We start from the raw sequence: 26,757 nt of genomic DNA on the forward strand, positions 1-26,757 counted from the left end.
CGCGGCAGTCTGCCTCGCTGCACCCAGACTCCTCTCGCTCTCTTTCTGTTTCTTCTTGTCTCTCTTATGTAATTAAGCAAATGTGGTTACCATGAAAATGACTCCCAGAGCTCCCAAAATAGGAAGGAGGTGTTAATCGAGGAAACGTACATAAGCTGCCGGTGGAGAAAGAGCTGCAGAGAATAGGATTAACACATGAAATGCGACATTGTCGAGGCCAAAACACCTCGTATGCAGATGTTCAAAGGCGTCCTTTATTTTGTTTTTTACTCGCTGACATCTATAGAGTGTTTGACACCACACAGGGAGGTTTTTTAAAGGCAGTGTAAGACTTAACTGAGGCCAAACAAAGAGAGAACAAGCTCCTTCACGGTAGTTACACGGTCTCAGATCCTGATTCAGGATCGCCTGAAGCCATGATGCAACTGGTTTTTACTGGAGGTGCTTGAGGGACGTTCGTTGGAATGGTGAAGCAACAAGGGCTCATAAAAAGTGCAACCGGCGCCGACTCGTTGGGTTTGAGAAACGTGTCGGTGGACGTAAATAATGCGGGATCGACATTCCTTCACAATCTGCACTTTGATGCCAGTTTGCATGTCTGAAATCGATCGAACATCAATCAGACTGGGACATTTAGTTTGTGCCCTGAGTTGGAAAAAAACATCCTCCTTTGCTGGGAAAACTCTCCAGCATTTTTCAGTTTATGCATTTCCAGGCAATCAGGTTTGATTACAAAAAAACCCCCCAACTCACCAGTGTTGATGCTTTTGGTTTTCACAGAGAATCAAGAGGATGCAGCGTGAACTCAACACGTCTGCACAGTGTCGTTCTCAGGTTCTGAAAAGAGAGCAACACTTATCATAAATAGCCTGTTGTTGCAATGTAAAGAAGTACAAGCAGCTTTCAATAAGACAAGATCTCCCTAAATAAGTATTCTCAGCCGATACGGACGAGATTTCATTAGAATACTACGAAAAAGTGGAGAAAATCCTCTTGACGTCCTCAGTTCAGGTTAGATTGTAAAAAAAACTCATCAGTTTTTGTAGCTTTTGGTTCCCTCAGACAGTGCCGTGATTCAAACCGGTCACCTCGTGCCACGACGATGAGAGATAAGAATTACAAGTGTTCGTCTTGAACTCAACACATGTATTGAATGTGTCTTGGAGAGAAAATACGCCAAATTCTTGACCTTCAAGAAACTAAAGAGTAAAACTTTGGTGAGGAGAAGAAGTTCAAGTGTTAATTCTCCACTGATAGAATAACTTCTTGCAAATCCTTAAAAGAAAAACCTGCAACAGGCATGAATCACAACTCATTTTTTCATGTTGGAAACCAAAAAGCTCACGAGTGGAAGCAACGCTGGAGCTCTCAATCGAATAGATCTTAGTAATGACTAAAATGTGTGTTTTATTTTTGAAGACGAGACTCAAATGTTGGAGGCTGGCGCAGTAATTTGAGCACTCGAGTGATTTTAAAGGCCATATTCGTATGTAACACCTGCACGACAAACCTGATCAAACTGTCAAAAACATGAAGCAGCTGATTATGCAGAGGCTTGTTAGTCTAACTGAAGGAGTAGTTTAACCAAAAGCTGTAAATATATGACTTTTCCTTGACTTAAAGTCTGAAGGATTTCCATTTAAATTTAAAACAGCCCTCAAAAACAGCAGCTCTCCCTCAGTGAAGGCCGACGTGCAGAGGATGTTTTTTTTTAAAAAATGCTCAGAAAATATAAAAACTCTCGAGTGTACAACTTGAGAACTGGGCAAGCTGCGTCTGAATAGGAGGACTGTGTGAAAATTCAGTAATTCAAGAACAAATAAATCACACTATAAAAGAAAAAAAAAAACAAGATAAAGGCAGAGCAGACATAAATACCAGAGAAAGGATTTTTTTTTTTTTTTTTTTTTAAACATTTCCACGCAGACTGCCTGGATTCAGTTTCATGGGCAAACAGCTGCTGTGAAAATCTGATGACCTCCATGCGAACGGATTTTACAATCAACACATGGTGCAATGAAAAATAAATGTATTTCACTCTGAGAAAAATGCTGTGCGTCACGTCTGGGGAAGAAGAAAAAAAAAAAAGGCAGCAGAGACGGAGGGAGAAGAAAGAAAAGGAGGATTGGCAGCCAAGAATCATCGAGTCCGGTGTTGACAATCTGTATATCATGGTATCATATACGGCTGTCGGACGGTACCAGCAACAGGTGCATTTACTCATAGAACTGGAGTTATATCAAGTAACCACTGTTTGACGTTCAGAAGCTGTTTGAGGTTTAAACTTGTGGTTATTGTTGCAAAATTGTTATAGTCAGGTCAGGAGGAAATCAGGGTTTGGGTTAAAATAAGTTATGTACGTGACTTTTCCGATACCATACCAGTGTTGGAAATGCTGCAGATTATAATAATAATCTGGTTTTTGGAGGGTATTTTTTAGCCAATTCCCATCACGAGAGAGCCAAACTAGAAGTACAAAGCTGTTAAAATACTAACGATTACGTATAAATATTGTTTAATATGCAAAGTTCAGCTCGAGTCATTTCCGCCTCTGACTTCCTCCTTCGTTCGTGTCATAATAACGTCAACCACTAGAGGTCGCCACCTCACAGTAACGGGTTTTAATAATCCGCCTGCACTGATGACATTTCGGGCTGTTTATTCAGGAAGGACGCCTGATTAATTTATTACCATCACTCGTTCCTCACATGCCCTTAATTAACTGCCCTGCTGTCATTTTTTATTTTTTTTTTCCCTTCTGTAACCTGATTTCTTAAATGTCATCGAAACAAGAAATCCAGTTTTGGTAATTGGGGCAGGAGCTTGGATACACCTGGTGAGCAGCCCTAATTTCTCCACAACTTCTTTCTTTCTTTTCTTTGTGTTGCAGCCACTTTTACTTTTCACGTTCCTGATATTCAGGAGCGGTAGCAGCTGTAACATGAAGCCACATATTGAACAGACATCACTCACTTTGTCGAGGGTATAAATAAGGTCCAGGTCTTCTTTGCGCACCATATTAAATCCCCTCCCTCCTCCTCCCTCGTTCGCTCCTGCTGTGGATGTTATGCATCATTGCTGAGAAACACATCTCATGTCCTCGCAGCTCGCGGCCTCAGACTTTTTCATTTCCATTTCCACGCGTCCCGCTGCCCTCTGGGAGGGACCTTGTTATCTGACGAGCCGGCGTGGAGGACGACAGCCATGTAGTCAACAGCGAAGACACAGGAGGGCCGCGAGGCGCTCTCACCTCTCTCACCAGCGTTATTACAGTTCTGTTTCCCCTCCTGATTTCCATTTCATCCTTTAATTTTTCAGACTGGTCACACATTTGCATTTAGATTTTCAGAACAGAGCTGAACTCTTGAACTTGTGACCCAATTCAAATCAACAGCAATTTTTTAAACATTTATACAGGTCAAATGAGGTTACGGCGTGATTGTGTTCGTTACTGGTGAGTTAATTAATCCCTTAAGGAATTGAAGCAGGAGTGAAGACAGTGTTTCTAGAACTGGCTGAGATACTGTATATGCATTTTCAAAATGTGAAAACTGTTCGAAATAAAAGTATGACGGAGTTTAAATGTTTTGTCTTTTCCTATCAAACTTAGTTAAGTGTTATTTGTAGCTCATGAATGTTTTATTCAAAATCACAACATCTGAAGCGGAATCAATGTTACTCTAAGATTCATGGTTCCGTATATATGAGAAGAAAGAATAAATACCACACAGTACAAGGATAACAATACCATGCAGCGGCAGGGAAAGGTTAAAGGGAGCATCTGTCCTTCAAGGTATGTCCTCCTGAGAAACTATTCTGTATCTACTGAGAAACTATTTTCTTGAGAATTTCTGGTCCAATTACTGTCTCCTCAGGCTCGTCAACCACATTTTTGTTGACATTTAGCCGTGTGCACCAGAATGCATCTTCTGTTTCTTTATCGTGCATTTTCTGCCTCATTACGCATTTGGGAAATCTATTTTATTTCTCTTTTATGGCTCCACCAACAACAAGTCGCTGCTGTCCGTATCGGCAATGCGCACAATCGCACCACTCTTGTGCTCGATGGCGTAACACATGATATAAAATAATATGTGGATCAGGGGCCTCGTTACAGAAACTTCAGACATTCTTCCCCCCAAAGTCTGAATTCCTGTCTCGTTTAAGTTTAGGATGACATTTGATGTTTTTGGTGTTACATAAAGCATGTTCCCAAGCTGCATCTGGGTAGAAACCCTGAAAATGGGAGCACCGCCGCTGTCAGGTCTGCATGGCAATAACAAAGAAAGATTGGGAAGTAGGCTTATTATGATTGAGAGGCAACACAAACTGTTGGAGAAGCTAACATTGATGATGTTGATGAAGCTAACACTGATGTTGTTGATGAAGCTAACACTGATGTTGTTGGAGAAGCTAACACTGATGTTGTTGGAGAAGCTAACACTGATGTTGTTGGAGAAGCTAACACTGATGTTGGAGAAGCTAACACTGATGTTGTTGGAGAAGCTAACACTGATGTTGTTGGAGAAGCTAACACTGTTGATGTTGGAGAAGCTAACACTGATGTTGTTGGAGAAGCTAACACTGTTGATGTTGGAGAAGCTAACACTGATGTTGTTGATGAAGCTAACACTGATGATGTTGGAGAAGCTAACACTGATGTTGTTGGAGAGGCTAACACTGATGTTGTTGATGACGCTAACACTGATGATGTTGGAGAAGCTAACACTGATGTTGTTGATGAAGCTAACACTGATGTTGTTGGAGAAGCTAACACTGTTGATGTTGGAGAAGCTAACACTGATGTTGTTGGAGAAGCTAACACTGTTGATGTTGGAGAAGCTAACACTGATGTTGTTGATGAAGCTAACACTGATGTTGTTGGAGAAGCTAACACTGATGTTGTTGGAGAAGCTAACACTGATGTTGTTGATGAAGCTAACACTGATGTTGTTGGAGAAGCTAACACTGATGTTGTTGGAGAAGCTAACACTGATGTTGTTGATGAAGCTAACACTGATGTTGTTGGAGAAGCTAACACTGATGTTGTTGATGAAGCTAACACTGATGATGTTGGAGAAGCTAACACTGATGTTGTTGATGAAGCTAACACTGATGATGTTGGAGAAGCTAACACTGGTGTTGGAGAAGCTAACACTGATGTTGGAGAAGCTAATACTAGTGTTAGCCTTTTGGATAATCCAACATTAATATTAGCCTGCTGGCAAAGCTAACATCTATGTCAGCCTGTTGAAGAAGCCAACACTGACGTTAGTCTTTTGGAAAGCCAACACCAATCTTTGCTTGTTGGAAATGCTAACAGTGATGTTGACCTGTTGGAGGTGCTAACACCGACATTAGTATGTTAAATGAAATGGGTTATGCAGAATTGTCGGTTTTGGAAAGTTAGGGAACTACACAAGTAGCCGTCCTCCAATTTTAGCATCGGAAACGAACCCAAAATGAAAAATGCCTCACAGAGGGCCGTTTCTAACACCCTGTTTAACTACTGAAAGGATTTTTTTTTCTTTACATACCACGATCGACATAAATATGAATCAACTTCTTATCACCACTGATAAAAGCATTAACCAAGACAAACAGAGGAGTATCAGCACGAAACGATGAATAAAACATGCGACTTGAAGCTCAGTTTGTGTGTTCGATCAGATCCATTTGTGGAGGTCGGGGGGGTTTTTTAGCTCTGTGGTACAGATCGATGTTTGCTCGAGTGTCTGAGAGCACAGGGATCCTTTTGTTGGCTAAAAAAGCTCCTCGCTCTCTCCCTGCCTTTCATCTTTCATTTGGGCTCGGGGCATTGATTGAGTGAGTGGGGAGCCATTGACATCAAACCTAGCCACTGTCTTTTATTCCCCCTCCGGTTTCAATGAGGCGAGGATTTACAGGTACTCCAGTCGTTGGGGTTGCCAAGCTACAATGCGGGATTTACTTCAAAAGGCGGGATTATTTATCATATATGTCAGAGAGAAAATGTCCTTCAGCAAAGGTGAAGGGAGGATTTACAGATACAAACATCAAAGGGTTAAGAATGAAAATTCAGCAAGCAAATGGTCCCGTCAGAGGAGAAGAGATCTTACTGGGGAAACTATTAACACGGCACCTTCATGGTACTTTTGAGCAAGGCATCAAACCCTTCAGTATCACATTGTGGGTGTATTAGGCAGCTCCCAGGTGTCGGGAGAAACATATTTAGAAGATTTTTCCTGCATGAGTAAAGGAGGATTGAATGCACAGTAGTTCACGTTTCGTTAAATCCCTTTCGCCAACTTTCTTCCACGCTCTCTCTCCTATCGTCTGATGTTCACCCTGAAATCTACAGTAAACACTGAACATGGAAACATGGAAACATGACCTGCAATGGCGCCACAGTGTCTGTATTTGACAATAATTAAAATGAAATGTTAAATGCAGCCGCCTCGATATTCCCCTCCCAACTAACGGCGACCCTAACCCTACCAGCCTTCATCTGTCTTCCCATGAACATTGCGAGCAGATAAAAATGAGATTCGCTGTTACAAACACTCCAGATGAGAGCGTCAGCTTAACGCGTGGAGTATGGAGAGCGCACGAAGGTCATTGTGAACAAACATGTTGCTCTGTCGGCGAATCAAAACCTCCGTCTCCAGATGTTTACTCTGACACGCTGTCGTCTTGATGAATCTGTCTGCGCGCACATCTTCATTAGGCTCTGGGGTTAAACTTTATCCAATCAAATTGCTACCTTAATTGCGAGCCTTATTGGAGGATTGATTATAATTAGACTCGCTTGATGGGAAGTTAATATCCGTCAATTATGCAAGAGAGCAACAGAATAACAAAGATGAAACAGGGCTCGTCGTTATTCCCCCCGCTGATGATTTGTTTGGAGCGGAGGATGACAGAGACTCCAGGCTGGCCTCAATCTGTCTTCAAGAAGAAATAGATTTGAATATTAAATACTTATTTAAAAAAATAAAAAATAAAAAATGGATCTCTCCGGGGAGGGTTGCCTTAATAATGTGTACTCCTTTAAAACCATCTGCTGCTTTTATACTGTCGTTCACATTTACTTTTAAGAACTGTTCTGGACTCGTTCTATAAACTCTGATGCGCATGATCAACATCTGTCTGTTTAAAACTCCTGTAAAGATTACGAGGAATAAACAAGCTCCTAGATATTTTTGCATTTAAAGTGTGAGACATTTGGATGTGCATGAGTTTGACTGGTGCACCTTGTAATCTGAGATGTAGAATACATTTGTTCAGATGCGAAAAAAAGTTCAAAACAAATCTTTTAATACAGAATGTTTGTGTCACCTTGGATATGAGGGGATGTTGACTGGGCAAGAAATAAAGATGAACATCAGGAAACCAAGATTAAAAAACACAGCAGACCCAAGAAAACTGAGACCAAGTAAAGGACATGAGACCACAGTTGGTCCTTGGGACTAAAATAAACCAAATGCTCTTTTTCTTCATCATTCAGTTTTCCAAATGCATCTCCAGCAGCAGCAGCAGCAGCTGAGAGCGAAGCGAGTGTGTCAGCTGTCAGAGGAGACACTGACAGACTGACACTGCAGGTGAGGGCATGTAAACGTGAGAAAGCCACAGTGTGAAAAGGCCTGTGGTCGACTTAATACACTGCAAAATATGGCGATAAGCACGGGGCATTCACAGCGAGCCGGTGGGTCGGGCTGATTACACCCCGCAGACCACAAGACAACAACACCGGCAGATAATCTCTGCACGTCAGTCAGCAGCTGCAGACAAACACACACTCGTGTCAGACTGCAGGACGGACGCGTCTCCTCCGGGGTGAAGTCATAATTTAGATGTAATTCCTCCACTTGTCTTTTTGTCCCCTCTGAAACACATTATTCTGCCCTCGAGTGTTTCTTTTCTTTTTTTGGTTTTCTTTTTCTGGCGACACACAACACCGTCACGGAGAATCTCATCAGAAAGGTCAGAGGTCACAGCAGCAGCAGCAGCAGCAGCAGCAGTGTGGTGATACGGCGTGTCCGGTTGAAATAAGGTGAGAGGAAAAACTGCTTAGAAACAAACACACACACACACACACACACACACACACACTGGGAGAGAGCAGCCAACTGTGTGTGTGTGTGTGTGTGTATCATAAATATAGCTGTGGGATTCCTTCCCTCTGGCCAACCTGATTACTGAGATCAAAACATTTCAGCAGGGGAAAGGTATAAGGGTGTGTGTGTGTGTGTGTGTGTGTGTGTGTGTGTGTGTGCATGTGTGTGTGTGTGTGATCTTTTATTCCTATAGTTGTGAGGTCCCAAGTTTTTGGACCACATTTCATCAGGCCTTAGTTTCCAGGATTAAAGATGGAATTAGAGTTTAGTTCACTGACTCAGGTACGGTGTGTGTGTGTGTGTGTGTGTGTGTGTGTGTGTGTGTACACATTTGAGGTACTTGTACTATTTCATGCAACTGTGTACTTCTAATTTACTGCACCTCTGACAGTGCACAGGTGATGCAGTGGAAGTAGTTTCCAGATGTGTAGATCACGTACGTTAACGTTCTCGTTAATCTTCGTTAGTTGAGACAGTTAGAAAGTGTTATGACGACATTTCTCACCTTGTCATTACATGTTAAACTGATGTGAACAGACGAAACGAGCTTATGGTTGAAATTAATATCATCTTCATAATATATTTCATATTGTACTTGCAGTATATTGTTGAACATATCTAATTATATTTTCTATATAAAGCAATAATTGCAATTTTTAATATATTGTAAATATAAATTACCATATATTTAGCTAAAAATACAATATCTAGTATGTTTGGACTAATAGAAATATTTCTGAAGATTATTATTTATTATTAATATTATTTAGAAATTATATTTTCTCTATATTGCAATAATAACATTTCTATATATATTTTTTATGTTTTCTATCTAATATTTTAACATTTGTTTGAAATGTTTTGTTTGCTATATGAAATTACATGAATATATGATTTAATTATTTTTTTTTATTTATCTTTATTATTATTTTTATTTGTTAAAATTATTTTTAAATTATTTTTCTTATTTTATTTTATTTTTTATTTTATTTTTATTTATTTATTATCAAAATGTGCACAAATGTTATATTTTGCAGTAAATTCTGGAGGTAAAATAACAATATATTGGCGTGTATTGTCAAATATATGTGGATTCTTCTTCCATAGATTGAAATGTAGTTTTAATACGTTATATTTTTCAGAATATGTCAATAAATACTTCTGTAAAATGTCCTTTTTAAGACTGGACGCATTTGCTCCGCCCTCTTCCTCCTCAGGTCCCGCCCCCCCTCTTCCCCCCAGCTGTCAGTCATATTGATGAGCTGTCATCTCTCATGTCTCTGAGGTAACCGATGTCCTTAAAGCAACCTAAATTTAATCCCAGACCGTTAATCAGCGTGTTCCTGAACATTCAGCTTCTTTGTCCTTCCTCTGCCTGCAGGTTGTTATTGGCAGGCTTTCATTAAACGCCCACAGGAGGTGAAATATGCCCCTAAACATCAGAGTACCACCGCTGAAAACGCAAAACTGCGGCGTGCCCGGCTGCTGCAATGAAGTCATTAAATCTACACATCGCAGCTTTTAGGTGCAGTCACGTTTTGTTCCTCAACAAATGGACTTATAGACGTCCACGTTTGGCATCTGCATTCGTGTTTCCCTGATTCCAACAGGCTTCAACCTCCAGCTCCAGCCAAACGCCAGACAGGCGCCACACACCAACACACACACACACACACACTCTCACTGAGCACCGCTGGTCTGAGGCCAGTTTCCAGCGCTCCCTTCTCCCTGCCAGCGCTGTCATCGCCGCTCCAAACACGCCGCTTGATAACGCCAGAGAGAGACACGGAGAGCGGCTGCCAGCGCGGTATCTGATCTAAGTATCGCTTCATGCTATTAAACCACAGTGATCGTCTTATGTAGGAGCCTGGCACGGCTGCCAGAGGAGAGCGCTGAGGGGGGGGGGGGGGGCGGGGAAGTCATCGGGTTATTCCATTAGGCCCCGCCCACCACAGATGCTTCATTGATTTAGTCCCCGCGCCGCCTCCAGAAGCCTCAGCTGGGGTGTTTTATCATTTCACCCAACAGTCTGTGACGCAAGAAAACGTAGGGACTGCCGTTAAGGACGACACAAGACGACCTTTAATTCTTAATTTGTTTAATTAAGACGCTCACATGATTAAAATAACCCACAACACTCAAGTTATCTGCACACAAAACCCCAAAAAACTTTCTTTCTCGTATATTCTTTAATTAATTCAGTTTAATTTCTTTATTTTTTATCAACATGTGTACATTCTGAAAGCCTTAAGTGAGCTGCTAGAGTGTAAAAAATACCATTTATCTGACATATTTTCATACAGGCAACCCAAAAGATTGTGTTTTGTTTTAATGAATTCAGTAAGAATATATTTTATTTATGTTTTTTTCATCCTTAATTAAGATTTAAAGCTTTATTCACACTGCAAGAGTGTATTTCTGGTGTAAAAAACATCAAATGTGTGTAATATTTTGATTAAATACCCCTGATGTTTGTGATTTCTCTTTAATTTATTCACTACAATTATATTTTCTTCATGTTTTGTCACCTTTGATATATTTTACAGCCTTATCTTCACCACAAGTGTGTAGTTGAGATGTTAAAACACAGAATATATGATACATGTTGATTAAAATCTGCCAAAGTTTGTAACTTTTCTTTTGCATATAATTTATTTAAGTCAGCATAATAATATTTTATTCATGTTTTATCACCATCAGTACATATTATAGCCCGTATTGATGTTGCATGTTGTTAGTAAATCTCAGATATCTGATGTATTTTGATTAAATTTGATATTTAAAGGGTCAAAGTTTCATTTTAGTGTAACTATAGAACGGCCTGGTGTCAACTGTGGTAGTTTATTAGATTTATAGGTAAAAAGACACCGTAAAAAATCAAACTTTTACAAAGTATATCAGTCAAATAACTCATTATACATAATATAAGATAATATTTTCAGACTTTGTATCTTATTTTAAGCTTTTTTTTCACTTATTTTTGAAGTTTTCTTGTGCAGAAAGTAAAAGTTGTTGATGATATTATGATAAAAACACGTTTATTGATGAACTGCTGTGTGTTCTTGATCAATCGCTTCATTGCAACTTAAAGAAATGTGTTATATTTTGCAGTTGTGAGACCTTTAAACAGTCGCAGGAAGTGTTAAGTGAAGTTTCACAGTTATTTTTGTCATCATTATTAGAAGAAGAACTTGGGCAGTGATTGCTGTCAAACTCCAAAAATGTCACCGTCCCACCGTGTGAATGACAGCTCATCTCCTGCTGTGAGTCTTTAGAATGCAGCCTGACAGAATTTAAAATAAATCGCTCTAATCAATCAACAACGTCTGGCGAAGAAACACATCGACTGAAGCTCCCGACGGCTGCAGACGCTCGTCGTCTTTCCTTCAATTCATCAGCTTTATGACGACTTCTGCTGCAACTCCCCATCCTGGGCGTCGTTAAAGTTTCACGTCGTCGATAATGTGCACGTTACTGAACGTTTGACGAGGGGAAGATACAGATACAGTCGATAGTGAGTCACGTGTTCAGTTTGACTGCACGGAGCGGTAATTTGGTTGATTCTGATTCCAGCCTCCGACTCGCTCGCTCTCGTGAACACAATGTACTCTCTTAAAGGGCGAGTGATGCTAATCATATCAGTGTGTGTGTGTGTGTGTGTGTGTGTGTGTGTGTGAGACGACCGACTCACCTTCTCAAAGTGAAACAAGGACACAACATGGCTGCTCTCCATCAGGTCAAAGGTCATCTATATATCTATCTCTCTAGCTCTGCAGCTATCTATCGCCCCGTGCTCTTAAAATCTCTCTGTTCTGTCGATTTCCATCAGCTTATCTTTCAGGGACTGAACGCCGGGTTCAAATTGAGTTCACACACACACACACACACACACACACACACACACACACACACACACTCTGATACACAAACTCCGCGTGGTTGAAGCAGAACGAGGCTGACAGCTTGTGTACAAACAGACACAACGTCCCCGAGCTCCGATGACCTCGAAGATTTGGTCACTGGTGCATTTTTAGATGTTTTTTTTTTTTTTTTTTTAATATTGTCATCATTGTTAGCTCTTCTTCTTCTTCTTCTTCTTCTTCTTCTTCTTCTTCTTCTTCTTCTTCTTCTCAATAGAGACGGCGTTCATTCTGTTCTCTGCCGCCCTGATGAACAAAACTTACATGTGTCAACCTGCATATTTGAACATGTGTTAGATGTTTTTAGACATAAAAAAGATGTTTTTGATCAGCAAAAGTAAAAAAAAATCGAGTTCGGTATGTTGGTAACTTCCGTATTACATATGTTTTATGATGCTAATGCTTCTTAAGTAAAAGATCTGATCTAATCTTTGTTGGATTTATGTGTTTTAATGGTGCAAATGGAGAAAGTTTGCATTTGATTCAAGTAATTAAACTGTTGATTTGATTCGCTTTTGGTTTTGGAAACTGTTTCCAGCCTTTCTCCCAGAAGTGATGTCTTTTGAGGAATTTAGGTTAATGTTGTGTCTGTGCTTTTTTAATAGCTGTATTTAAGTGTATGTTTCATTTCTTGTATTTGTTGTGTCTTTTATGTAACTTTATTTATGTTTAAATCTAATCTAATCTGATATAATCTGACAAAGAGGGTTCAAAAGTCGAAAGAGTTGGATTTAGTGACATCTGGAGGCGCGGTTGCAGATCGAAACCCATGAAACACCCCTCGTCTCGCTCTGCGTGGCTGGTAAGTTCTTAGTTTCAGGCGAATAATGAATATGAAACTTTATTTCTGCTCCTGAATCCAACACACTGGTGCTGGAAGACACCAGCGAGATGGTGAGTGAGTTTGTCGAACACCTCCTGAAGCTCTTTTCTGAGTTTGACTGTAAAGAGAACAACAAAATGCCAAAAGCCAAAAAATCGTCTGACATTGGTTTACAGAATCGCAGCTCAGAAAGTTATTACTTTTAGTTTTTTTGTATTCAACGCAGAATAAAAGCAGAGTAAGTTTTTTTTCTGCAAATGTCAACAAGTGGAGAGCTGGTCTGAATCTCCTCTCTGGATTACTGCTGACTGTGCTGACGGTGATCAGCGTATAGAAACCGTATCTGACCACTTTCTCTGACTCAAAATGTTTGAATCTTCCCTGAGTCACCGGGTGCCGAGGTCAGGTTTAGTCACGGAGAGCCGCTTTATCACATCGGAGGGTTTTGGACGTTTGAACCAAACACGATTCGACCTCCTGACCTCCTGTGAGATTCAGCCCGTGTCACTCCGAGCCAGTTCCCACACGTTGAAGCCTGCGACAGACGCTGCTGTGAAAGCTCGTGTCACGGAGCAGGGGATTGGCCCGCGGTGATGTAATGTACCTGATGAATGCATCCGGCTCCTCCTCCTCCTCCTCCTCCTCCTCTTCCTCCTCCTCGTCCAGGCAGCCGGCCAGGCAGCATGAGCTCATACGTCCTTGGGAAAGAAAAAAAAAAAAAAAAAAAAAGGGCGGGGAGGTGGGGGCATCTTTCATTCTTAAGTAGCCTCTTGACAAATGAAATGGGACTGAGCCACTTTTTTTTTTTTTTTTTTCATAACACTTGAGAGAATAAGAGCAGAGCTCTGCGAGGCTGCATCTACATCTCCGTGTTCAGTGAGACTCTCGTCAAGTGCAACAGCAAGAACGAGGCTTCGATTCCTGCAGCAAGACAGCGAAGCACTGAAGCAAAATACACCCAGTTTCAGCCAGTGATCTTTTAGCAATACCTACGTGACTTAAGATATCAGATATTTAATTATTTCACACATTATTTCAGTCAATGACTCTTCCCTTAACTACTAAAATACCCAATTTACCTCATACAGATGGCAAATATTGCGATATTGTCTCTGTAGTTTGTCAGGTTTTATGAAAATGTCATTAATTTCTTGGAAAACCTTGAAGCAACGTGAATACAAGGTCTAATCTCTGTTCTGACAGCTCTTTTGTTCGTGAAAATTAAAACCAGACAGCTGAATAAACCGGAAACTGTTCGGATATTATTTTGCTCATTTATAAACTCTCCAGCAGCCTGTTGACCTTGACATTCAACAGGGCGCTGAATGTTGAATTTACCAACGTTTTCCTCTTAAATCGCTCATTCAGATTACACAAAGGAATCTTATTAATACAGCGCTGCTTTTTTTTTTTTTTTCCTACTTTTCATTTTCCCCAAAACCTTGTTTTGCTAATAAAATGTCCAAGCTAATACAAGACAGTTATTGCATCTTGAGTGGAAGTGTTGCGTTTGAGGCACCATGTTTTGTTAAACACTGACCTCTGGTGGCTGCATCGGTCAACTACAGCAGAAACAACAACACGATGAAAAAGAGTCAAACTTCAGCTCAGAGAGTCGAACATCTAAATATATCACGAGTTATTAAAGTCAGGAGTGAAAACACAACAGCTGGAGAACATGTTTTCTAATTTATAGCAATAAGTAAATACACAGTATTTCAGAACAATGCATCCACCTCATGTGGAGGAAAGATTGTGGGTAGTGAAATACTGACACCTAGTGGCCAAATCATATATTACAAGCAGGTGAGTGATGCCACTTTTTTTTTTTTATAATCTTCCTCCTCTTCTTCTTCTCCCCTTTATTCTTCTCATTCCTCACCTTCTTCCTTTCCTTCTTTCTTCCTTCCTTTCTTTCTCTGATTCTTCCCCTTTTCCCCCCTTCTCCTTTTTTTTTTCTTTTCCTTCATTTCCTTCTTCTTTTCCTTCTTTCTCTCCTTCCCTTTCACCTTCTGACCTGTAGAGAAGTAGAATTTGCATAATTCCTCAGCTGATGTATTGATTGAAACACTGCACATTATTATCTACTTATTTCTACTTTTTAAAAATACACTTACATTGCACTAATGCCTTGTACTTTTTACTTGTTCTTCTTACTCTGTTTATGTTGTGTGAACAACGGGATGCTGCTAAAATGTCTTTGTACACTGTGCAATGACAATAAAAGGATTCTGGTTCTGATTCTGGTTCTGATCTTTCAGGGTTGAAGGATTTTACAGGTTTATTCATGTCGACTGTCCCACAGGTGCTACTTATCTGAAAGTGTGTTATATTAGACTATAAAAGAGGCGCTTATGGATACGGACATTCATCGAAACACACGTCATATACGTCAGAGTAGATGAGAGCCAATTAGGGCAAAGTCCTGACGTCATGAAGGTGGGTCTAGGCTCGCGCAGCACCTGGAGAGAAACTCTGACGTCGCCTGTCTTGCTCCTGTTATAACTTCAGGTCATGTGACATCGGATGCGGAGCTCCAATCCATCCAAGTCATCATGGACACATTTTAACCAGCATGCATCGCGATATTACGCAGCGCTGCGTGATCTTGACCTCGCCGAATGAACCCAGAGGCTGGTCACGTGCACCACCCCTGCTAATTGACCCGCAGGTGTGCAGACTGACAGTGAACACATCACCAGTCAACTGACGCAACAGAACCTCTGTTTATCTTCAGTAAAATGTGAAGATTTAATTAATTAAATCATCGCTAATGTCGACGAGGAGCCTTTTTACCGACCTGAAGCAGGTGAGTTGATTTATTTAATGTTACATGTCAGTTTCCTGCTGATTTAACTCTGGAGGTAAAGTTAGCAAACGTGATTCAGCACTTATTCACAACACAGTGAGTTTATATCAGTTTAATGAGCAAAATACAAGCATTAAAGTCAAACTTAAGAAGTAAAATTACTCCTTGTGCAGCAACATGGCGCCTGGTCATGTTTAAATATGAACAAGAAGAAGAAGAAGAAGTGGAGCGATGAATGCTGTGGAGTAGAGGATAAAATGGAAATACTCGAGTAAAGTAACTCTTAACTGCAGCCAAGATAAATATATAAACGTGTCTGAAACCTGAGTTATTGTTGTTTTGAATGCATTAAGTTTGCTAATGGGCACCTGGAAAATAAGTTTAGGAAAGCTGGCTGCTAATTGTCAAAGCGTCTTCTTCTTCTTCTCCTCCTCCTCCTTGTTGTTGTTCCTCTTCTTCTTGTTCTTTGTCTTCTACATAATTTTATTGTATTATCGAGGATGATGACGTGTAAATCTGATAAATCTGTTGGATTTTGTTTGAGTTTTAACTGAAGAAATATAAGAATGTCTCATCTAAAACAGATTTGTGCCTTTTTTTTTTTTACATCAAATTTGCACCAACAAACTTGATAAAAGTAATAATACAAACAAAATGTCATCCACGTGGGATGAAAGCGTTTGTTCCTCGGTCGTCTCTGCAGTGACTTTCAGTGGGCGGATATTTGAGCTCCTCGGTAACTGCAGATCGAGTCGAAATATCTCGTATCTATAAACTCACGACGCGGCTGGTGATTGATGGCGATGTGGAGGAAACTGAGCGTCTCGAATGGAAGTGGATCCGTCTTCACCTCTTTCTCTTTCTCTGATGTGTTGCAGGCGAGCTCCAGCGAACCAGCTGACTCAGCAGAAGAAGAGGGAACAGGTGAGCCCACACACACCTGTTTACATTTATACATGCAGTACAAACACACACGTGTGTCTCTATTAATCACATTAGACTATATGCAGATGATGCAGTGTTTTATATCTTCATATCTTCATGAATTTACCTGCTTAGACGACATCACAACTACACCTGCCTTTAACGGTTTTGGCAATATAAGATTTTTTTTATATTTGACTGATACTTAAAACTGCAAATCAAAAGAAAAAGTCATCCACACTCACACAAACTGAAGTATTTTGTGAGTTTAAGTGCAACAACTGTGCACAATGAATGTAAAATCACCATGGAGGGCATCAAAACTCTTGTTTTTCAGTTGATTTTCACGTGTATTAAAACCTGTTTAAAAGGACACAGATGATCTTCAAATGAACAATTAATCATTAAACTCACTGTCGATTAATCTTCTGATTATTTTCTAGATCAAACGATAAGTTGTTTGGCCTATAAAATGTCAGAAAATGTAAATCAGTGTTTCCTGAATCGTTGAATGTCTTGTTTCCTGTCACAGAGGAGGAAAATATTCACATTTTAAGAAGCGGGAATCAGATAATTTTGACTTTTTTTCAGTGAAAAAAAAAAAAAAAATCACTCAAACTTATTAATCAATCATTAAAATGAATAAAATGAACAAATAAATGATTTATTTATTATTTACACTGATTTCTTGATCTCCAGGCTGTAAATCATCATCATCTCCTCCTCGTTCTTCTCTAATGTAGCTGCTACAACATGTATTTGTTGCAGGGGAGGACTCACACTAAGTGAGACGTTGGATTTGAGCGCCACATTATAGATGTAATAACAGTTTAAGGATACAATCCATCACTGCTGTCCTGTGTCACATCAGGCGACGGAGGAAGGAAAGAAAAAAAGGGGAAAAAAAAAAGAAAGAAGTTGATCCGTCTCCCCGGGTCATCGTTTTTCAGCGTATTAGATGACAAATAATTGGTCATTCATCAATAGCAATAGATGAAAGCTGAAATGATTTATTGCCTTTACAACAAAAATTGGGCCGGCCCTGCGATGATGATGGAGCTCTGTGGTCAGTGAGGTGGAGAGAGAGAGGAGAGGAGGGACAGAAGGAGTGAGGAAAGGTGGAGCAAGAGAGGAAGGATGGAAAAAAGAAAGGGAAGGGGAGGAGACCAAGAAAGGAACAGGAAGGAGGGAGAAAAGAGAAGATGTATCAATGAAAAACTCAACCTTTATTCTCCCAAATCTCAACACGTCACGTCCGTCTAAAATCTGAGTCTTTCTTTTTCTTAAAACCTCAAAAAACTGTGACATGTTCCAGGAATTTTAGGCTCGATTAGGACTTCTTGCATGTCACTTTTAAGTCGACAGTTTTATTTTCTTTGACTTTAAAATCTGTTAAAGACACCGAAAAAAATATGGTGTTATGATGTTGAAATCTGCAGGATGCTGCTGTATATTTGTTTCCCTGATGATTCCACTCTGTGAACAACAAAAAACCTGCAGTTTAACCTGCAACTTCAGGACGGTTGAAATTGATTTTGAGGACGTGTCACACGAACCTGTCCGACAGCCGGATCCTCCACCTCTTCCACTTCTTTAGTTCCGGCTGCTCTGCCATTGACCGACAATCAAGTCGCGATGGATCGGCCCGACCTCGATAATCCCGCACAGTTGCAAGATGTGAACACTCTGCAATCCTCGTATTGATCGCCTCAGTGAAACACAGATCGCCTGATTACCACCTCGCTGTGATCCTGACGGAGGGCCTCTCCATCTCCCGCTATCACAGATCGTCCTCCGGGGAGCCGGTCCGGACGAGGTTGAGGGTTAAAGCTGGGCGATAAACTGAACATGTGGAGGTGTGGACAGTCGGGGGCTGAATTAATCTACCTCATGTTAGTCCTGTCAGAGTATCCAAGGGAGGAAATGATGTGGAGTCATGGTGGAAGAATCAAAAGACTGGACTGAAACATCCAAACAGAATTTACTCTTTATATCACTGCTGTTTTTCATTGATGTCCCTTTTTTTCAATAGTGATTATTTCTAGTATCTGATGATAAAATTGAGTCGTCACAGTGAAGCTGGAGCACAGATTTGCTTGTTGAATGAAAGAAAAACAGATGACAGATGAATAATTGATCAAAATGTGAAATTAAATAAAAACAGAACTTGTCCGAGTATAATATCAAAATTCCCTTTTTAAAATAAACTTTCATTTTGAAAATAAGGCTTTCAAAATAATGGAGATATGACTTTTTTTTTTCTCTTTTGCATATTGTTCAGCCCTACTATGAGCTAATCAGTTGATTATTGATGCACAGTAACCACATTGCAAATAGACCTCCAAAAAAGAAAGAAAGAAGAAGACAAAAATAATAAAAATTTGGATGAATTTCGATTTAAAAATGTTGGGAAAATTCTGTAAACATGTGATTGTTTCCTGACACTGAAACATGCGGTGAGAGTAAACTTTAGTGTTGATGTTTTGTCGGGCAGATTATTTTGATGATCACTGAGAATTTTGTTTTAAAACAGCTGTCACTGTAATTAAACTGATGTTTTCATCCACAGGATTTGTGGCTGCGTGGCTGTTGGAGGTGATGAGTCGAGTCGTCCTGCCATCGATCTCATGAGTTACATGTGAGTCACATAACCGTCCTGTTTTCACTAACAGCACCCTGAATGTGTTGCTTTGACTGGTTCATGATGAAAAAGGAGTTAATTACCTATCTGACGTACATCTGCATCATCCAACAGTTTCCTTTTACTCCTCCGTTGTTATTTGACTTCATCTTGTTTTGTAATTGGACTGTCGGCTGGCTGAATTATCCCAAAAACATGGTTCCCACTTCCCATGTTGTCTATGGTATGTCATTATAAAAACGTGGATTTTTCTTGAAAGGAGTGAGTTGTTTGTTTTAAGGGACTTGTCTTAAGAAACATTTTGGTGTATCGGCGCTCTCCCTCTCTGTCCTCCACGTTTTGTTTTGGCAGTTCCAGCCCTCCGTTGTCCTTTTTTCCCTGTCAGGTGCTTTTATTTGTTAAAAAGTCCAAAAAAAACCCACCTTCCTCTCCGTCCTTGAATGTTACAGGAGCTTCTTCCCCTCCGTCTAAAAGTCACGGGACATGTTTTTGTTTCTGCTGTTAATTTGTCAGAGCACTTAATAACCGGACAGACAGCAGCCGAGTGAAAGCGCCTCAGTCCATCTCTGAGCTTTTTCTCGTCACCCCCCCCCGTCACGGCAGCTACTTCATCCGAGCCGGAGCGCTCGGCCGGGCCAGTTATCAGAAGTCGTAATCTGTGTGTTTATCTGGCGGCCGGCCGAGCTGGCATGTCTTCAGTCAGCGGACAAACTGGATCCACGACCTGCCAAAGCATCGTCCGAAAAAAAATCAATAGATCCAGTTACAGTAAGAGGCCGTTTATCTCGTCATCTGGGGAGGAATTACAGCCGGGGCCTCGCTCTGTCACGCTCCCTCTCTCTCTCTCTCTCGTTGCATTCTGGGAAAGCTGACAGACAAGCGGGAGCTCTCTGTTGGTCGTGTCGGTAGGGGGCCAGTTTTGAGGATGAGTGGTGGAGGATTGTTTTACAGCCGGTGGACAAATCGTGAAATCTGAGAAGGCTGTGCTTGATTTCTTTTTGCCCTCGCTTCACCTCCTTCGTCCACTTCACAGCGCTGTGCTTCATTCTTCCCCTACCTTTTTTTTTTTTAGCTTTCTTTCTCTCCAGGATAAAGTCCTATTCCACCCTCTTGACCTGTCATCTGTCCTCTTTCTGTCTTTTTAACGTCATAATATTTACCTTAAGCTTCTTCAACTTGACTTTTTTCTAGTTTCTCTCCTCTTCCACGACAGCAAACTGAATATCTCTCGTCCTTCCTGGATGCTGAAGGGTCAGATTTATTCAGTTTCTTTGCCTCCTTTCCACCTTTCCTCCCTCCTTCCCTCCTGTGTCCTTGCCTCCTCTGCCCCCCCGGTGTCATTTGGACTTCCTCTCAGATCACGGTCTCCTCTCTTCTGCTTCTCTGACTTCTGTAATTCTGTTCACTCTCCCCTTCCTGAGTAATTGAAGTAATTTCCCACCTTGGCTATGATGAATGTGTCCCGCGCTCATGCCGTGCCCTTCTACTTTAGCCGGCCTAATTAAAGAAAACATTCCATGATTGCCTATTTTTCCTCGAGCGTGACAACCTATTATTCTCCCCAGCACCTGATTAGAGAGTTATTATGCTTAGATTTAGATTGATTTAACCAGGCAGCCTAATAAAAGACTACTTGGGGTTTGATTTAAAGTGGGGGAATTGCAGGTTTTGGAGCCAGTCACGGTGTGTAATTGTTATTACTGGTTCATGATATGGGGCCGAGTCGCGGGGAGGGGAGTTCTCGAAATTGAATTAGAAAATTAGAAGGTCACTCGGCGTACAACAGGTGACATTTTGGGACATTCTTCCCACGATAGAGCTGTCAGGAGGAGGGACGTTCAGGCACAGATTTGTCCGGAATGATAAATCGCATCCATCACCGCCTGAGGAATCTGACATATTTCTATCAAAGCAAGATTAATCTCTCCATCAAAAGGAGGCAACGTGGCTCATAATCATCCGACAGAATTGGATGCAAAATTGGGTGAATTGACTGGTGTTTGTGTTGTGGCGCTCCGCTGTGGCTCGATACCGTCTCACAAGAAGCTTAAATTGGAGGATACAGTGAGTGCTGTATGGGGAAAAAAAAAAGAAAAAGAAAAACTATCTTTTTAATTGTAATGAATGATTCCTTCGGGCAAAACATTTTGTAGATTTGCAGATTAGAATTGGGTTAAGTACTTCAAAGATGCATGCAAGCCGAAAAAATGTTAAGCAGGTGTCTTCATTAAAGGTGCATTTTGTCAGATGTGACCAGAATATAGTTTAAAACATTCAGAATATGAACCGACATCACCAAAGTGTGAATAAAGAAAAGTGTAATGACGGATGTTGCAGAGATATCTACTGAAGTTAGCATGCTAACCAGCTAGCTTTGGCCCATCCTTTCCCCTTATTACTCACTTTTCAAGGAGTGATGTAAATCGCCTCCATACCTGAACATGACGGTCTCCGAGTTGAGTTTGTTTTCAGCTGTTTATTATTGGGAGGCTTTGTTTGAGGTCGTGGTCCAGTCAGCTAGCAGGGCCACTTGCTACCTAACTAAGCTAATTAGCTAATAGCAGCTAAGAAAGAGGTCGGCAAAAAAAAAATCCGGTTCCCTTTTTTTGGCAGCATAAACCTATAAAAACAAAATGTAACCATTCTAAAATGTATTTTTATTTCAGATGTTGTTGTCGGCTGTTAAAAATTGCATAATAAAACCAGTACCTTCGAATCTGTGGCTCCATAAATGCATAAATAATAAATTTTTGGATATTAAAAGTGCCTTTTTAGAGAACAAATGTTATTTCAAAAGATGGTCGACTGTTTAAAAGACACTTCAGACAGAAAATGCATCTTTTTAAGGCCTAAAAATGTATTAAATGTGTAAAAAAAATACAAATATACTTAATATCCAGGACATAAATGACTAAATGTAATATGTTTTATGTTTCTGTCTGCGGTCAGGCTCTGGTCCACATCAGGATCTCTACAGCTGAAAACGATGATTTAAAGGAAAGTCTTGCAGTTGCAGGCACTTGTAATTGGTACTTGCCACCTTGCTTGAACCTTTAAACACACTATTTACTCCTACAAATGCATTTTAAAAAGTGGCACTGGCACTGTAAATATGTGATTGTTGCGTACTGTAGCCAGCATCTGTTTTTTTGGATCACCCCCCCCTCCCCAAAAGCTGAATGATGGCCCGTCCTCTCCGTGGCCTCGCTCACATCTAGTTAGCATAACTGCACTTACTGACGCGGCTGAGCAGCATTTTGATGAATGGCACGATTAGAGGTAAAATGAACAATTTGACTCGGGCCACGCCACGAAAGCACACGGGCTTTACACTGGCTGTCAGAGGGGAGAATCAAGTCCATCTTTCATGTCTGAAATCCAGCAGTGTCAGAGTGAGCTCTGTGCAAGTTGTCTTTGACATGTATTCACTGTTGGCGTTATTGGCAGTCACTCCTTCACTGTCACGGTGAGTAATGGCTGCGTACTGTACTGCAGCTTATAACCGCATGCGTAGATTGATGTATGAATAGATGGAAAGACCGATGGGTGCGTACACAGATACTGTAGGTGAATGAATAGATATTTCAAACGCATTAAGTAATATCATGTTTGAAATGGATGAATGCGTCACAGGAGCGGCACAGTCAAACAAACCCATTGATTAGTGTTTCAGGCCGTGTGTCATCCTGACAGAAGGCAGAAAACAGAAAACAACCCTCGGCTGAAGTTAGAAAATGTCAGTCTTTTTAGATGATGTGTTGAAATTACTCATGACATGTTCATTAGATGGAGTGTGGTATAAAAAATATGGTGCATGTGCATGTAGAGTATTTTTAATATACCGACGCCGAGGAAGGATTTAGAATGGCGACTGTTTCGAGGCCACAGCTGCAAAAAAAACAGGGGGGAGGTCAAAGGTCAAACCTGGCTTTTCATGCCTCATTGATTAATAATTACAAAGAGAGAATTCAGACCTGGTATTAACATCCGTCCTGAGTGATCTGATCAGTCTGGTCAGTCCACACGTGCTGTTAACGTGCGTCTCAACTGAGCACTTGATACGAATGTGCAAATAGACCCTTGGAACAAATGTACACAGTAGTTTTTTTAAATAAAGAAATAAATATTGTAACATTGGCCGAATTTACAATTAGGCTCAGATAATTAACAATCAATCAAAAACAGCTTTTTACAAGGTTTATAAAGTCTCTCCTGACTCGACAACTCATAAAATTGAGCGATTTTATAAGGGAGTCTGGGTGTCTTCCGTCATGTGCATCCAAGAAGTAGCTTACACTGGTTTAAAATGTCTTTCTTCAAGGTGAATTAATTTGAAACAGTGTGTTCAAACTGCTGTTGGCAGGTAAGACACACTAGACACAGACGTATACAAGAGATCCTGTGACAAACTGACGGTTTATACAAGGAAAGGAACAACTTATCGTATTGAATTTAGTGCTGAACTTACAAAAAGGCACAACTGATTAAAGAATTATCACAGATGTTTTTTCTATAGTCTGTAAAGTCTCTCCTGACTTGACAGCTCATTAAATTGAGTGATTTTCTAAGGGAGTCTGGGTACTTCCTTCAGAGAAGTGGCATATATTAGTTATTGTTTACCGTATTTGTAAAATTTGACATGTTTATGGCCTAAAACATCATCGTCTTTCATAAATTCAGTGAAATAAGTTGAATGAAGGAATTCGTCTTGGTGACATTGATGCTTTAATACGTATATGTCATATGTATATATATATTTTTTCCCCCCGTCAATTTTATCGCTGGTCTAAAAAGAGAAATTGGTGTCATAAATGTTACAGCAGGTAGTACATCACACACAGCTCCTCACATGTTCCCGTCCTCCTCGCCTCACTGTCTGTGGTTGCGTCCGTGGCTTTGGTTGCCAGTTATGTGAAAGACCTGCTCGCGTTCCCCCACAGTTTATTTGTTACATCGGTTATTAAAGCTGTCTGCCGCCTGGCAACAGAATGAATGGGAGGAAAATTGTGCACAGATAGATCCTCTATTTGTCCAGTGAAGCAGCAAATATAGACCTGAAGTGGCGCAGCATGAGTGGAGTGAGATATGGAGGGAAGGTGGGAGGATGGCAGGGAACGGGAGATGAGAGGAGAAGGGGAAGGGATGAGAACGGGAGAATAAAAAAAAGCAGAGGATGAGGCAGGAAAAGAAGGAGAAAGAGGGATGAAGGAAGAAGGTGAACAAAGAGTTTCTGGAGAAGAAAATGAGGAGAAAAATGGTTTTACGTAAAGCGTTAAACCACAGAATATAAAGCATAGGACTAGAGCATGAGGACAAACGATTTTCAAATCAAGTGGAATAATAAAATCACAAAGTCAACTTTGAAATTGCAGTTTTATTTTGTGACAGCACTCCGCCAGGGTTGGGAAAACAACATGTTTCGGCTAAAAATACCAGCCTGTTCTCCAAAAACACAACTGGCGACGTCCCATCTTCCAGTTACAGATATCAGATTTTTGTCGCAGTAAACACATACACATTAAAATTTTAATTTCCTTAAAAACATCCAGTGGTTTCACACTTACAAACGTTGGAACGCAGACTTGAGCGGCGACCTCATCGCCTGTAACGCCGCCGTCTTCGACCTCCACGTCCTGATATGACAGTCAGGTTATAAACATCAAGATATGAAATGTTTTCAAGAAATGTTACGTAGCATTTTTGGCATGTGCAAATGTAAAAGTATGTGTAGTTTGCAGAAGTGTTAATTGCCGGTGATTTTGTCCTGGTGACTGACTGCGTATCGCATTTTGACTCACAGATATTAAGTGATATTAAGACAAGCAGCAGCACTTTAATGTCGTTTCTTTTTCCGGGAAAACCGGAATTCAGCGCAGAGACGATAATAGTGCTGTGATCAGACTTGAGATGAGTAGGAAAAAGTTGAGAGTGGGGATTGAAAGATGACGAAAAAAGGAGGACGATGAAGTAAAAGTTAAAGGTTGAAGTAGAGATGAGGAGGAAAAAAGACGTTTGAGCTGGAAAAGAGGAGAAATAATCATGAAACCAAACGCAGACGAGCAAGGAGGCATGAAGAGGAGGGAGGGCGGTAAGAACAGATTAAATGGTATGGAGAGAAATTAAAGTAAATGACATGGGAGTAAAAAAAAAAAAAAAAGCAGAGGGAGAAAGAGAAATCATACATGCACGATGTTTATTACTTGTTGGATAAATGAGATGTTGCAGCAGCTGGCTGCACGATAAAGCTAAACATTAAAAATAAAGAGATGATTTCTTTTAAAGGATTAATAGCACTCTGAAGTCACTGATGATCACTCACTGAAGACTTCATTATTCCAATTAATGGGCCCCCTCCGCTACTTGACCCGACCGTCAGAATTAGTGGCAAGGAACCTTTAAGTCAGATGGATGAACTGCCACAGCCTCGCCGGCTAATTGGCAGCCACAATCAAGAGCGAATATGTATCAGGAGAAGAAGAAGAGCCTGAATATATTAGCAGAATAAGAGAAGAAGAAGAAAAATGAGGCTTCGAGCAACATGGCAGCGCCAACTGTCTCCATGTCAGTGGTGGAGAAATGGTGATGGGGGCGGAGACGCAGGAAGAAATGATTAAGAAATCAAAGAGAGCAGAGCTAATCGTTTCTGAGGAGTTGATCAGAGTTTGGAGGATCGTATACATTTTGTATTTTCTGCATTTTATAAACAAGCTGCCGAGGCTGCGTTCAAAGTCGTAAAGCCTCGTTAATTTCAGTGGTTTTTCTAATTTAACGCGATGTTCTGCTTTACTTCCTCACTCGACGACGACGCTTTCAAGCATAACGGCCCGAAAACACCAATAGTTGACGGGTGTCTATGGCTGCAAAGTGCCGCGAACCTTTTCAGAGTTTGATTTTTCAGGTTGAATTATGTTTTTTTGTTGTATAGTTTGTATTTAGTGACTGATTTTCGACCGACCGACTATCAAAGTCACCTGACCCGGCTGCCCTGCTGCTCAGCAAAGAGTAAACCTATGAGGAAAAAACAAAGATGCTTTAAACTCGAGGCCAAACATCGGTAGACCAATTGTGAAAGAAGCATCAGTGAGAGGAGTCATGGGTGTAAATGCAGAGTTTACACATTCCCACTGCAACAAGAGACTCGACTTGGCGGGTTTACATGGGATTTCTGACCAGTGCAAGTGAGGAAATATGTTGTTTGAAGGAAAAGTATAGTTTGCTTGTCTCCTGAAAGTTTTGGCGCTGAATCGTTTTGGCGCGGTCGTCGTCTGATGAGCCCGTGAGAAATGTGACTCATCTCAGCAGTAAAGATTTCGTGCGAGGATACTACACAACACAACACACACCTGCTGCGACAGTGAGATCCCGGCTCTGTCTGAAGTGATGTGTAGGAGTGGAGTCGATACTACCAGTGTGGGCGGTGCGTTCAGGGGCCCTCTGGGGGACGGATGAACGGGGGCCCAGGTGAGTCGTGCTGCGTGCAGACGCAAAGCTTGTTTCCCCGCTAAAGCAAACATAACCGATGGCCTCTTCGTGTCCCGCCATCG

General features: G+C 40.8%; 1 protein-coding gene across 4 annotated transcripts in view; it reads left to right on the top strand.

Annotated features, from left to right (window-relative positions):
* The first annotated feature begins 15,465 nt into the window (after positions 1–15,465).
* Positions 15,466–26,757, top strand: part of zeb2b (zinc finger E-box binding homeobox 2b) — a 443,989-nt gene continuing 432,697 nt past the window's right edge. For 3 of the 4 annotated variants that reach the window (XM_037090998.1, XM_037091002.1, XM_037090999.1), the window contains exons 1-3: positions 15,467–15,648; positions 16,527–16,572; positions 19,142–19,210. The gene's annotated coding sequence lies outside the window, so the exon portion shown is untranslated. Of the gene's footprint in view, positions 15,649–16,526; positions 16,573–19,141; positions 19,211–26,757 lie in introns of all 4 variants that reach the window. The other variant, XM_037091001.1, reaches the window with a different exon arrangement.

This window comes from Acanthopagrus latus, chromosome 24, assembly GCF_904848185.1.
Source record: "Acanthopagrus latus isolate v.2019 chromosome 24, fAcaLat1.1, whole genome shotgun sequence".
In the NCBI taxonomy this organism is placed as follows: Eukaryota; Metazoa; Chordata; class Actinopteri; order Spariformes; family Sparidae; genus Acanthopagrus; species Acanthopagrus latus.